Below are 12,992 nucleotides of genomic sequence, written 5' to 3'. Positions count from 1 at the left end.
ACAAGAAGGAAATTTAAATGGTATACTAGAAAATATCTATTTAACAGAAAAGAAGTCAGTAATAGAGGAACAAAGACATAAGACAGAAAACAAACAGCAAAAGTGCAGATATAAATCCTAACTTAATGGTAATTACAGCAAATGTCAATGGGTTAAACCCTCCAATTAAAAGGCAGAAGTTGGCAGAATGGAATTCTTTTTTTAATGACCAAACTATATGCTGTCTATTCGAAGACACAAACATGTTGAAAGTAAAAGGATGGAAAAATATATACCATGCAAGCAGTAACCAAAAGAAGAAGAGTGGCTATACTAATATTAGACAAAATATACTTTAAGGCAAAAATTCTTATTAGAGACAAAATAATCCATGTTCCTGGTACAAGATCTTTGTAAACCAAGCCAGGAAATATATATACTTACCTTCATTCCAGAAGGTTCTCCTGAACACTAATGTTTAAGAACAATTGGTGAATGTAGTAGGCCCATGGAGGATTTAAATTGGCCTATACTTTGTTTTTAAAGTGTTTGAATCTATTGCTGACATTTTAAAACCATGAGACTGACATAACATTCAAACTTGCTGCTTCTCTAAAAGCCTGGCCACACTGGGTCTGCTTTTCTACTTAATAAATGTTGGCTCCAGGGACTTCCCTGGCAGTCCAGTGGTTAAGACTTTGCCTTCCAATGCAGTGGGTGCAGGTTCAATCCCTGGTCAGGGAGCTAAGATCCCACATGCCTCCTGGCCAAAAAAAAAGAAAAAAACATATACAATAGAAGCAATATTGTAAAAAATTCAATTAAGACTTTAAAAAATGGTCCACATCAAAAAAAATCTTGAAAAAAAAATGTTAGCTCCAGCTGATACCACCTTCCTTTTTCAGTAAGTCTGTTGTCCAATTCCCCATAGTTCCAACCTAGAAGAAACTTGGAGCTTGGCCAGGCCAACATTCCCCTCCACCCTTACCATCCACTCTCTTTTCATGGATGGGGAAACAGACATAGCAAGGCAGGAGCCTGGCCAAGAGTCACACAGGGAAGCTCATGCAGGAGCAGTTCTGCTGCTGCTAGCCACTATCCCCTCCATAGCACTAACATAGCACATAGCACTACCATAAAAAAGCAGAAATGCTGCTTTTGAACTCTTACCCTCCAGGGTGAGCTGATGTGGGCTCATCCTTCACCTGTTGCCTGGGTCAGCCAGTTCTTTCTCCCCCATCAAAACCATTTTAGAAGACTCCAGCAGTCACAGTACCACTGAGAGTTGAATGGATGACAGCAAATCAGGGAGGGTACGGTCAGGGGCACTTGCATCTTAACAGACATCCAGGGTGAGCCAAATGAGTGATTCAGATTCTAAACCAGGAATTTCAGACACTTGACAGAGAATTGAGGAGGGCACACCTAGTGAATCTTCCCACTAGTGTTGAAATTGAAATCAAACTATAAAGAGAAGTGTCTTTTAAGTGATTTCAGCAGCAAAACCCTTTCTTGAAACAAAATAACTAATGGAACATAAGTGTATATAAAGTAATCAGAGAATTTCCATGATTTGGTGGGAGTGGGAGCCAGGAGCTGAGTTCACTCCACTCCCCCCTTGTAGTAGACACTCATGATGGACCAAACCTTCCTCTCAGCACAGCTGGGGTAGAGTCCCGTGCACAATTGCCAGGGTCTCACAACAAGTGTGTTCCATGGGCAAGTCTCTGCTCTGCTTTTAGATAAGCTTCAGAAGGCTGCTCAGCCCTGTGCAGGCACATTCCAGAAGTGTGAGGAGTTGACACCTCTGGAGGTGACCCACTACCAGCGGAGACTGGACTTGGCTCTATAATCTTTTTGGAGGGACAGGCCTAAGATGTGTTCCATACAGTTCTTCAGAGGATGACCAGCAGGATTAAGCCCCAGTTGTTCATTGTAATTGTCTTAACTGTTCAGGCTGCTATAACAAAAAAACATAGACTGGATGGCTTATAAACAACAGAAATTCATTTCTCATGGGTCTGGAGGCTGAAGTCTGAGATCATGATGAGGTTCTGGTAAGGACCCTCTCTGGCTGCAGACTAATACTGTCTTCTCATTGTATCCTCACATGGCATAAAGAGTGAGGGAACTCTCTAGAGTCTTATAAAAAAGGGCACTAATCCCATTCATGACAGCAGAGCCTGCCCAAAGGCCCAGAGACCCCACCTCCTAATATCTTCACCGGGATTTCAACATATGAATTTGGGGTGGGACAAAAACATTCATAACAGTAATCCATTTATTAACACACTCTTTACTGACATTCCTTTGTTTCTGTCACTTTTAATGCTCCTTCATTTCTAGCTCCTTGGATCACCTCCCAAGTCAACTGTAGGCACACAAGCCTTTCCCTTAGGTTCTGCTTTCATGGGAATTCAAACTAAGACATCCCTCACCACTGCCCCCAACATGTCTCCCCAGACACTTGCCAGGGCTCCTCCATGTGGGTGATAACCACTGTCCTAAGCACCTCTAGACCCTGGGCTTCTCGACTACTGTGGCTAATGCCGAAAGCTCAGCCTCTGTACACTGGTGCTGAATTGAATCTTGGAGACAAAGTTTTGGGTGAAGTAAAAAAGAATAGCTTTATTGCTTTGCCAGGCAAAGTGGGTCACAGCGGGCTCCTGCCCCAAAGAACTATGTATCCCAACCTGGGAGGATTTGATGAGGAGTTTTATAGCAATAGTTCAAGGGTGGGGCTGCTGACAAGATTAGGGTGTGTGCAGGGTCTGTATTCCTTTAATCTCATCTCAGGTAGTCTTCTAATCTTGATGAGCTTCTCTGGTCCCTTAATCTTGCCTCAGGTGGTTTCTTGGCTGCTCCTCCCTTGATTATCAACTGTTTGAATCTTCCCTTTGGAACTCAGGGAAGATCATGGAAGCTGGAGTCTTGCCTACAAACAATAAATGGAGGACAGAAAGGCTTCCATGGCCAGGAGCCCCCTTCACATCCAAGAAACCATCTCGACTCAGAAAAAAGTAGCCCAAAGGAAAAGATCAATGCTATTGACTTCATACACATGTACAATTCTTTAAATAAAGTTAGGAGCACGGTTCAAAGGCCATGGTGACTAGAAGTGGGAATTGAGAGATAGAAGAAGTAGAGGAAAGAAAGCCTCAGCTTCTGGCTGGAGTTAGAGGATGGGAAGGGATGCCATAGGAGCAGACTGGGGGGAGATAAAAAGACTGGTCTTGGACATGTGCTTTTGGTGCCTGAGAGATAACCTGGTGGAGCTTCCAGGAGACTTTTGTTACCAGTTTCTGGAATTCAGGAGATAGAGATTTGAAAGACAGCAAACTAGAGATGATATTAAAAGTCATGAGCATGGATGAGATCCCTCAAGGTAAATGTCTAGAACAGAAAAGAAGCCTAAAATGTCTGTATTAAAACTTAACCATGGTTTCTGAAAGGTAGATTTTTAGTGGTAGTGAAATAAAGGAACTTCAATTTTATACACTTTTTTCAGCTTTATTATTGCAAGTATTATTTGTATTTATTTCTTAGATTTTGTATTTGTATTTATTTGTACTTTAACATTATAAATAATTTAGCTTATCATTACAAATAGTAGTGTAAGATTTTTAAAATGTACATCATGGTGATTTGATAAACATGTACATTGTAAAAGGATCCACCCGGCAATCTGGTTAACACATCCATCACCTCACAAGTTTATCCTCTTTCTCTCTCTCTCTCTCTCTCTTTTTTTTTTTTTTTTTCTGGTGAGAACATTTAAGTTCTACTTTCTTAGCAAATTTCAATTATATTGATACAATTCAGTGTTATCAACTATAGCCACCATGTTTTATGTTAGATCCTCAGACCTTATTCATCTTGTAGCTGAAACTTTGTACCTTTTACCGGCCTCTTCCTATTACCCCCAGCCCCAGCCCCTGGCAACCACTTTTCTACTTTCTGTTTCTATGAGCATGACTTTTGCTGTTGCTGTTGCTGTTGTAGTTGTTGAAGACTTCCCTTTATTCTTTGGAGTACTGAATACTTACTTTGTTCAGGTACTGTTCATACATTTAAACTCATTTAGTCTTCCTTGGGTCAACAAGGTCGGATCAAATCGGGGGGAAAAACCGCCTTCTTAGAGAGCAGGTGTTATCATCTTCACAGAGTATCAGTGGCTTTATAAGACTGTCTCACTTTAAGAATGCTGTGTCCAGTTCCTGGTGTCACAATTTTTGGTTTTTTTACATCTTTATTGGAGTATAATTGCTTTGCGATGCTGTGTTAATTTCTGCTACGTAACAAAGTGAATCAGCTATATGTATAAATATATCCCCATATCTCCTCCCTCTGTGCCTCCCTCCCACCCTCCCTATCCCACCCATCTAGGTGGTCAAAAAGCACCAAGCTGCTCTCCCTGTGCTGTGTAGCTGCTTCCCACTAGCTATCTATTTTACATTTTGTAGTGTACATATGTCAATGCCACTCTCTCACTTCATCCCAGCTTACCCTTCCCCTCACCGCGTCCTCAAGTCCATTCTCTACGTCTGCATCTTTATTCCCGTCCTGCCCCTAGTTTCTTCAGAACATTTTTTTTTTAGATTCCATATATATGTGTTAGCATACGGTATTTGTTTTTGACTTTCTGACTTACCTCAGAGTATGACAGAGTATGACAGACTCTAGGTCCATCCACCTCACTACAAATAACCAAATTGCATTTCTTTTTATGGCTGAGTAATATTCTGTTGTATATATGTGCCACATCTTCTTTATCCATTCGTCTGTCGATGGGTATTTAGGTTGCTTCTGTATCCTGGCTACTGTAAATAGTGCTGCAATGAACATTGTGGTACATGACTCTTTGAATTATGGTTTTCTCAGGGTGTATGCCCAGTAGTGGGATTGCTCGGTCATATGGTAGTTCTATTTTTAGATTTTTAAGGAACCTCCATACTGTTCTCCATAGTGGCTGTATCAATTTACATTCCCACCAACAGTGCAAGAGGCTCCCCTTTTCTCCACGCCCTCTCCACATTTATTGTTTGTAGATTTTTTGATGATGACCACTCTGACTGGTGTGAGGTGATACCTCATTGTAGTTTTGATTTGCATTTCTCTAATAGTTAGTGATGTTGAGCATCTTTTCATGTGCCTCTTGACTATCTGTATGTCTTCTTTGGTGAAATGTTGATTTAGGTCTTCTGCCCACTTTTTAATTGGGTTGTTTTTTTTTTTTTGACATTGAGCTGCATGAGCTGCCTGTATATTTTGGAGATTAATCCTGTGTCCATTGCTTCATTTACAAATATTTTCTCCCATTCTGAGGGTTGTCTTTTCATGTCGTTTATGGTTTCCTTTGCTATGCAAAAGCTTTTAAGTTTCATTATGTCCCTTTTGTTTATTTTTGTTTTTATTTCCATTTCTCTGGGAGGTGGGTCCAAAAGGATCTTGCTGTGATTTATGTCATAGAGTGTTCTGCCTATGTTTTCCTCTAAGAGCTTTATAGTGTCTGGCCTTACATTTAGGTCTTTAATCCATTTTGAGTTTATTTTTGTGTATGGTGTTAGGGAGTGTATTAATTTCATTCTTTTACATGTACCTGTCCAGTTTTCCCAGCACCACTTATTGAAGAGGCTGTCTTTTCTCCATTGTATGTTCTTACCTTCTTTGCCATAAATTAGGTGTCCATACATGGGTGTGTTTATCTCTGGGCTTTCTATCCTGTACCATTGATCTATATTTCTGTTTTTGTGCCAGTACCATACTGTCTTGAATACTGTAGATTTGTAGTATAGACTGAAGTCAGGGAGCCTGATTCCTCCAGCTCCTTTTTTCTTTCTCAAGTGTGTTTTGGCTATTCAGGGTCTTTTGTGCTTCCATACAAATTGTAAAATTTTTTGTTCTGGTTCTGTGAAAAATGTCATTGGTAGTTTGATAGGGATTGCATTGAATCCATAGATTGCTTTGGATAGGACAGTCATTTTCACAATATTGATTATTCCAATCCAAGAACATGGTATATCTCTCCATGTGTTTGTATCGTCTTTGATTTCTTTCATCAGAGTCTTACAGTTTTCTGCATACAGGTCTTTTGTCTCCTTAGGTAGGTTTATTCCTAGGTATTTTATTCTTTCTGTTGCAATGGTAAATGGGAGTATTTCCTTAATTTCTCTTTCAGATTTTTCATTGTTAGTGCATAGGAATACAAGAGATTTCTGTGTATTAATTTTGTATCCTGCTACTTTACCAAATTCATTGATTAGCTCTAGTAGTTTTCTGATAGCATATTTAATATTCTCTATGTAGGGGCTTCCCTGGTGGTGCGGTGGTTGAGAATCTGCCTGCTAATGCTGGGGACATGGGTTCGAGCCCTGGTCTGGGAAGATCCCACATGCCGCGGAGCAACTAGGCCCGTGAGCCACAACTACTGAGCCTGCGCGTCTGGAGCCTGTGCTCCTCAACAAGAGAGGCCGCAATAGTGAGAGGCCCGCGCACCGCGATGAAGACTGGCCCCCGCTTGCCACAACTAGAGAAAGCCCTCACACAGAAACGAAGACCGACACAGCCAAAAATAAATAAATTTATTTTTTAAAAATAAAGATTCTCTATGTATAGTATCATGTCATCTGCAAACAGTGACAGTTTTACTTCTTTTCCAATTTGGATTTCTTTTATTTCTTTTTCTTGTCTGATTGCCATGGCTAAAACTTCCAAAACCATGTTGAATAGTAATGGTGAGAGTGGACATCCTTGCCTTGTTCCTGATCTTAGAGGAAATGCTTTCAGTTTTTCACCATTGAGAATGACGTTGACTATGGATTTGTCATATATGGCCTTTATTATGTTCATTTAGGTTCATTCTATGCCCACTTTCTGGAGAGTTTTTATCATAAATTGGTGTTGACAGTGTTCATTGCAGCTCTATTTACAATAGCCAGGACATGGAAGCAACCTATGTGCCCATCGACAGGTGAATGGATAAGGAAGATGTGGCACATATATACAATGGAATATTACTCAGCCATAAAAAGAAATGAAATTGAGTTAATTGTAGTGAGGTGGATGGACCTAGAGTCTGTCATACAGAGTGAAGTAAGTCAGAAAGAGAAAAACAAATACCATATGCTAACACATATATATGGAATCTAAAAAGAAAAGAAAAGGTTCTGAAGAACTTAGGGGTAGGACAGGAATAAAGACGCAGCTATAGAGTGTTGACTTGAGGACATGGCTGGGGGGAGGGTAAGCTGAGATGAAGTGAGAGAGTGGCATGGACATATATACACTACCAAATGTAAAATAGATAACTAGTGGGAAGCAGCCACATAGCACAGGGAGATCAACTTGGTGTTTTGTGACCACCTAGAGGGATGGGATACGGAGGGTAGGAGGGAGAGGCAAGAGGGAGGAGATATGGGGATATATGTATATGTATAGCTGATTCACTTTGTTATAAAGCAGAAATTAACATACCATTATAAAGCAGTTATAATCCAATAAAGAAGTTAAAAAATAATAATGAAATAAAATAAATTGGTGTTGAATTTTGTCAAAAGCTTTTTCTGCATCTTTTGAGATTATCATATGGTTTTTGTCCTTCAATTTATTAATATGGTGTATCACATTGATTGATTTGCATATATTAAAGAATCGTTGCATTCCTGGGATAAACCCTACTTGATCATGGTGTATGATCCTTTTAATGTGCTGTTGGATTCTGTTTGCTTGTATTTTGTTGAGGATTTTTGCATCTATGTTCACCAGTGATTCTTTTTTTGTGACATTTTTGTCTGCTTTTGGTATCAGGGTGATGGTGGCCTCGTAGAATGAGTTTCAGAGTGTTCTTTCCTCTGCTGGAAGAGTTTGAGAAGGATAGGTGTTAGCTTTTCTCTAAATGTTTAATAGAATTCATCTGTGAAGCCATCTGGTCCTGGGCTTCTGTTTGCTGGAAGATTTTTAATCACAGTTTCAATATCAGTGCTTGTGATTGGTCTGTTCATATTTTCTATTTCTTCCTGGTTCAGTATTGGAAGGTTGTGCTTTTCTAAAAATCTGTCCGTTTCTTCCAGGTTGTCCATTTTATTGGCATAGTTGTTTGTAGTAGTCTCTCATGATCCTTTGTATTTCTGCAGTGTCAGTTGTTACTTCTTTTTCATTTCTAATTCTGTTGATTTGAGTCTTCTCCCTTTTTTTCTTGATGAGTCTGGCTAATCGTTTATCAACTTTATCTTCTCAAAGAACCAGCTTTTAGTCTTTTTGATCTTTGCTACTGTTTTCTTCCTTTCTTTTTCATTTATTTCTTATCTGATCTTTATGATTTCTTTCCTTCTGCTAATTTTTTTGGGGGAGTTGGTGTTGTTGTTGTTCTTCTTCTTTCTCTAATTGTTTCAGGTGTAAGGTTAGGTTGTTTATTTAAGATTTTTCTTATTTCTTGAGGTAGGATTGTATTGCTATAAACTTTCCTCTTAGAACTGCTGTTGCTGCAACACATATGTTTTGGGTCATCAAGTTTTTATTGTCATTTGTTTCTAGGTATTTTCTGATTTCCCCTTTGATTCCTTCAGTGCTAACTCTTGATTACTTAGTAGCATATTGTTTACCCTCTATGTGTTTGTATTTTTTACAGTTTTTTTCCTGTAATTGATATCCAGTCTCATAGTGTTGTGGTAGGAATAGATACTTGATACAATTTCAATTTTCTTAAATTTACTGAGGCTTGATTGGTGACCTAAGATATGATCTATCCTGGAGAATGTTCCATGTACACTTCAGAAGAAAATGTATTCTGTTGTTTTTGGATGGAATGTCCCCTAAATATCAATTAAGTCCAAATTGCCTAATGTGTCCTTTAAAGCTTGTGTTTCCTTATTTATTTTCATTTTGGATGATCTGTCCATTGGTGAAAGTGGGGTGTTAAAGTCCCCTACTATTATTGTGTTACTGTTGATTTCACCTTTTATGGCTGTTAGCATTTGCCTTATGTATTGAGGTGCTCCTATGTTGGGTGCATAAATATTTACAATTGTTATGTCTTCTTCTTGGATTGATCCCTTCATCATTATGTAGTGTCCTTCTTTGTCTCTTGTAATAGTCTTTACTTTAAAGTCTATTTTGTGTGATATGAGAATTTCTACTCCAGCTTTCTTTTGATATCCGTTTGTATGGAATATCTTTTTCCATCCCCTCACTTTGTTTGTATGTGTCCCTAGCTCTGAAGTGGGTCTCTTGTAGACAGCACATATATATGGGTCTTGTTTTTGTAACCATTCAGCCTGCCTGTGTCTTTTGGTTGGAGCATTTAATCCATTTATATTTAAGGTAATTAATGATATGTATGTTCCTATTACCATTTTTTAATAGTTTTGAGTTTGTTTTGGTAGGTCTTTTTCTCCTTTTGTGTTTCCCGCCTAGAGAAGTTCCTTTAGCATTTGTTGTAAAGCTGGTTTAGTGGTGCTGAATTCTCTTAACTCTTGCTTGTCTGTAAAGGTTTTTATTTCTCCATAAAATCTGAATGAGATCCTGGCTGGGTACAATAATCTTGGTTGGAGGTTCTTCCCTTTCATCACTTTAAATATGTCCTGTCACTCCATTCTGGCCTGCAGAGTTTCTGCTGAAAGATCAGCTGTTAACCATATGGGGATTCCCTCGTATGTTATTTGGTGCTTTTCCCTTGCTGCTTTTAATATTTTTTCTTGGTATTTAATTTTTGATAGTTTGATTAATATGTGTCTTGGAGTGTTTCTTTCTGGATTTATCCTGTATGGAACTCTTTGTGCTTTCTGGCCTTGACTATTTCCTTTCCCAAGTTAGGGAAGTTTTTGACTATAATCTCTTCAAATATTTTCTCAGACGGTTTCTTTTTCTCTTCTTCTCCTGGGACCCCTATAATTCAAATGTCGGTGTGTTTACTGTTGTCGCAGAGGTCTCTGAGACTCTCCTCAATTCTTTTAATTCTTTTTCCTTTAGTCTGCTCTGTGGCAGTTGTATCCACTATTCTATCTTTTTTTTCTAAATTTAATTTTTATTTTATACTGGGGTATAGTTGATTTACAATTATGTAAATGTGTGAGTTTCAGGTGTACAGCAAAGTGAATCAGTTATATATACACATATATTCATTTTTTTCATGATTTTTATTTTTATTTTTTTTTTCATGATTTTTATTTTTTATCTTAAAATCAGAAAGATGATTTTAATCTTATTTCTCAATAAAATAATAACATACATTTGTAAAGCAAACAATTTTAAGAATATTTCTCTAAAGGCTTTCTGGAATTCCTAAAAGAAATTCATCTATTTTACAAAGAAAATTCCAAGGAATTAAGGAAAACAACATAAAGTTATCGAGTAGCCCACTCTCCCTGCAACACACAGTAATCATTCTGGTACAAACCACTTTTTTTTTTAATAGAGCAGGTTCTCATTAGTCATCAATTTTATACACATCAGTGTATACATGTCAATCCCAATCTCCCAACTCATCACACCACCACCTCCACTCCCCCCACCGTGGCTTTCCCCCTTGGTGTCCACACGTTTGTTCTCTACATCTGTGTCTCACTTTCTGCCCTGCAACCAGTTCATCTATACCATTTTTCTAGGTTCCATATATAAGCGTTAATATATGATATTTGTTTTTCTCTTTCAGACTTACTTCACTCTGTATGACAGTCTTTAGATCCATCCACGTCTCAACAAAAGACCAAATTTCATTCATTTTATGGCTGAGTAATATTCCATTGTAAATATTTACCACATCTTCTTTATCCATTCGTCTGTTGATGGGCATTTAGGTTGCTTCCATGACCTGGCTATTGTAAATAGTGCTGCAATGAACGTTGGGGTGCATGTGTCTCTTTGAATTGCGGTTTTCTTGGGTATATGCCCAGTACTGGGATTGCTGGATCATATGGTAATTCTATATTTAGTCTTTTAAGGAACCTCCATACTGCTCTCCATAGTGGCTACATCAGTTTACATTCCCACCAACAGTGCAAGAGGGTTCCCTTTTCTCCACACCCTCTTCAGCATTTATTGTTTGTAGATTTTCTGATTCAGCCCATTCTAACTGGTGTGAGGTGATAACCTCATTGTAGTTTTGATTTGCATTTCTGTAATAATTAGTGATGTTGACCAGCTTTTCGTGTGCTTTTGGCCATCTGTATGTCTTCTTTGGAGAAAAGTCTATTTAGGTCTTCTGCCCATTTTTGGATTGGGGTGTTTGTTTTTTTAATATCAAGCTGCATGAGCTCTTTTTATATTTTGGAGATTAATCCTTTGTCCGTTGATTCATTTGCAAATATTTTCTCCCATTCTGAGGGTTGTCTTTTCATCTTGTTTATGGTTTCCTTTGCTGTTCAAAAGCTTTGAAGTTTCATTAGGTCCCATTTGTTTATTTTTATTTCCATTACCCTAGGAGATGGATCAAAAAATATCTTGCTGTGATTTATATCAAAGAGTGTTCTTCCTATGTTTTCCTCTAAGATTTTTATAGTGTCCGGTCTTACATTTAGGTCTCTAATCCATTTTGAGTTTATTTTTGAGTATGGTGTTAGGGAGTGTTCTAATTTCATTCTTTTACATGTAGTTGTCCAGTTTTCCCAGCACCACTTATTGAAGAGACTGTCTTTTCTCCATTGTATATCCTTGTCTCCTTTGTCATAGATTAGTTGATCATAGGTGCATGGGTTTACCTCTCGGCTTTCTATCTTGTTCCACTGATCGATGTTTCTGTTTTTGTGCCAGTACCATATTGTCTTGATTACTGTAGCTTTGTACCATAGTCTGAAGTCAGAGAGTCTGATTCCTCCAGCTCTATTTTTTTTCCCTCAAGATTGCTTTGGCTATGTGGGGTCTTTTTTGTCTCTATACAAATTTTAAGGTTTTTTGTTCTAGTTCTGTAAAATGCCACTGGTAATTTGATAGGGATTGCATTGAATCTGCAGATTGGTTTGGGTAGTATAGTCCTTTTCACAATATTGATTCTTCCAATTCAAGAACATGGTATATCTCTCCATCTGTTGGTATCATCTTTAATTTCTTTCATCAGTGTCTTACAGTTTTCTTCATACAGGTCTTTTTTCTCCCTAGGAAGGTTTATGACTAGGTATTCTATTCTTTTTGTTGCAATGGTAAATGGGAGTGTTTCCTTAATTTCTCTTTCAGATATTTCATTGGAGAGGCTGGGAAGATGGCGGAAGAGTAAGACGCGGAGATCAGCTTCCTCCCCACAGATACACCAGAAATACATCTACAAGTGGAACAACTCCTACAGAACACCTACTAAAGGCTGGCAGAAGACCTCAGACCTCCCAAAAGGCAAGAAACTCCCCCACGTACCTGGGTAGGGCAAAAGAAAAAACAGAGACAAAAGAATAGGGACGGCACCTGCACCAGTGGGAGGGAGCTGTGAAGGAGGAAAAGTTTCCACACACTACAAGCCCCTTCGCGGGCGGAGACTGCGGGAGGAGGAGGGGGGAGCTTTGGGGCTGCAGAGGAGAGCACAGCAACAGGGGTGCGGAGGGCAAAGCGGGGAGATTCCCGCACAGAGGATCGGTGCCGACCGGCACTCACCAGCCCAAGAGGCTTGTCTGCTCACCCGCCAGGGTGGGCGGGGCTGCGAGCTGAGGCTCGGGTTTCGGTCGGAACGCAGGGAGAGGACTGGTGTTGGCGGCTTGAACATAGCCTGAAGGGGTTAGTGCACCACGGCTAGCCGGTTGTGGAATACATGAATAGAAAATGAATCATCCCAAATTGAGGAGGTGGGCTTCGAGAGCAAGATCTATGATTTTTTTCCCCTTTTCCTCTTTTTGTGAATGTGTATGTGTATGCTTCTGTGTGAGATCTTGTCTGTATAGTTTTGCTTCCACCATTTGTCCTAGGGTTCTCTCCGTCCATGGTTTTATTTTTTAATTTTTTTCTTAATTTTTAATTTTAATAACTTTATTATACTTTACCTTCGTTCTTTCTTTCTTTCTTTCCTTCCTTCCTTCCCTCCTTTAGAAAACGAATCA

Source organism: Neophocaena asiaeorientalis, unplaced genomic scaffold (genome assembly GCF_003031525.2).
Source record: "Neophocaena asiaeorientalis asiaeorientalis breed wild unplaced genomic scaffold, Neophocaena_asiaeorientalis_V1.1 scaffold82, whole genome shotgun sequence".
NCBI classification, from domain to species: domain Eukaryota; kingdom Metazoa; phylum Chordata; class Mammalia; order Artiodactyla; family Phocoenidae; genus Neophocaena; species Neophocaena asiaeorientalis.
Note: the sequence above shows the minus strand (reverse complement) of the source record.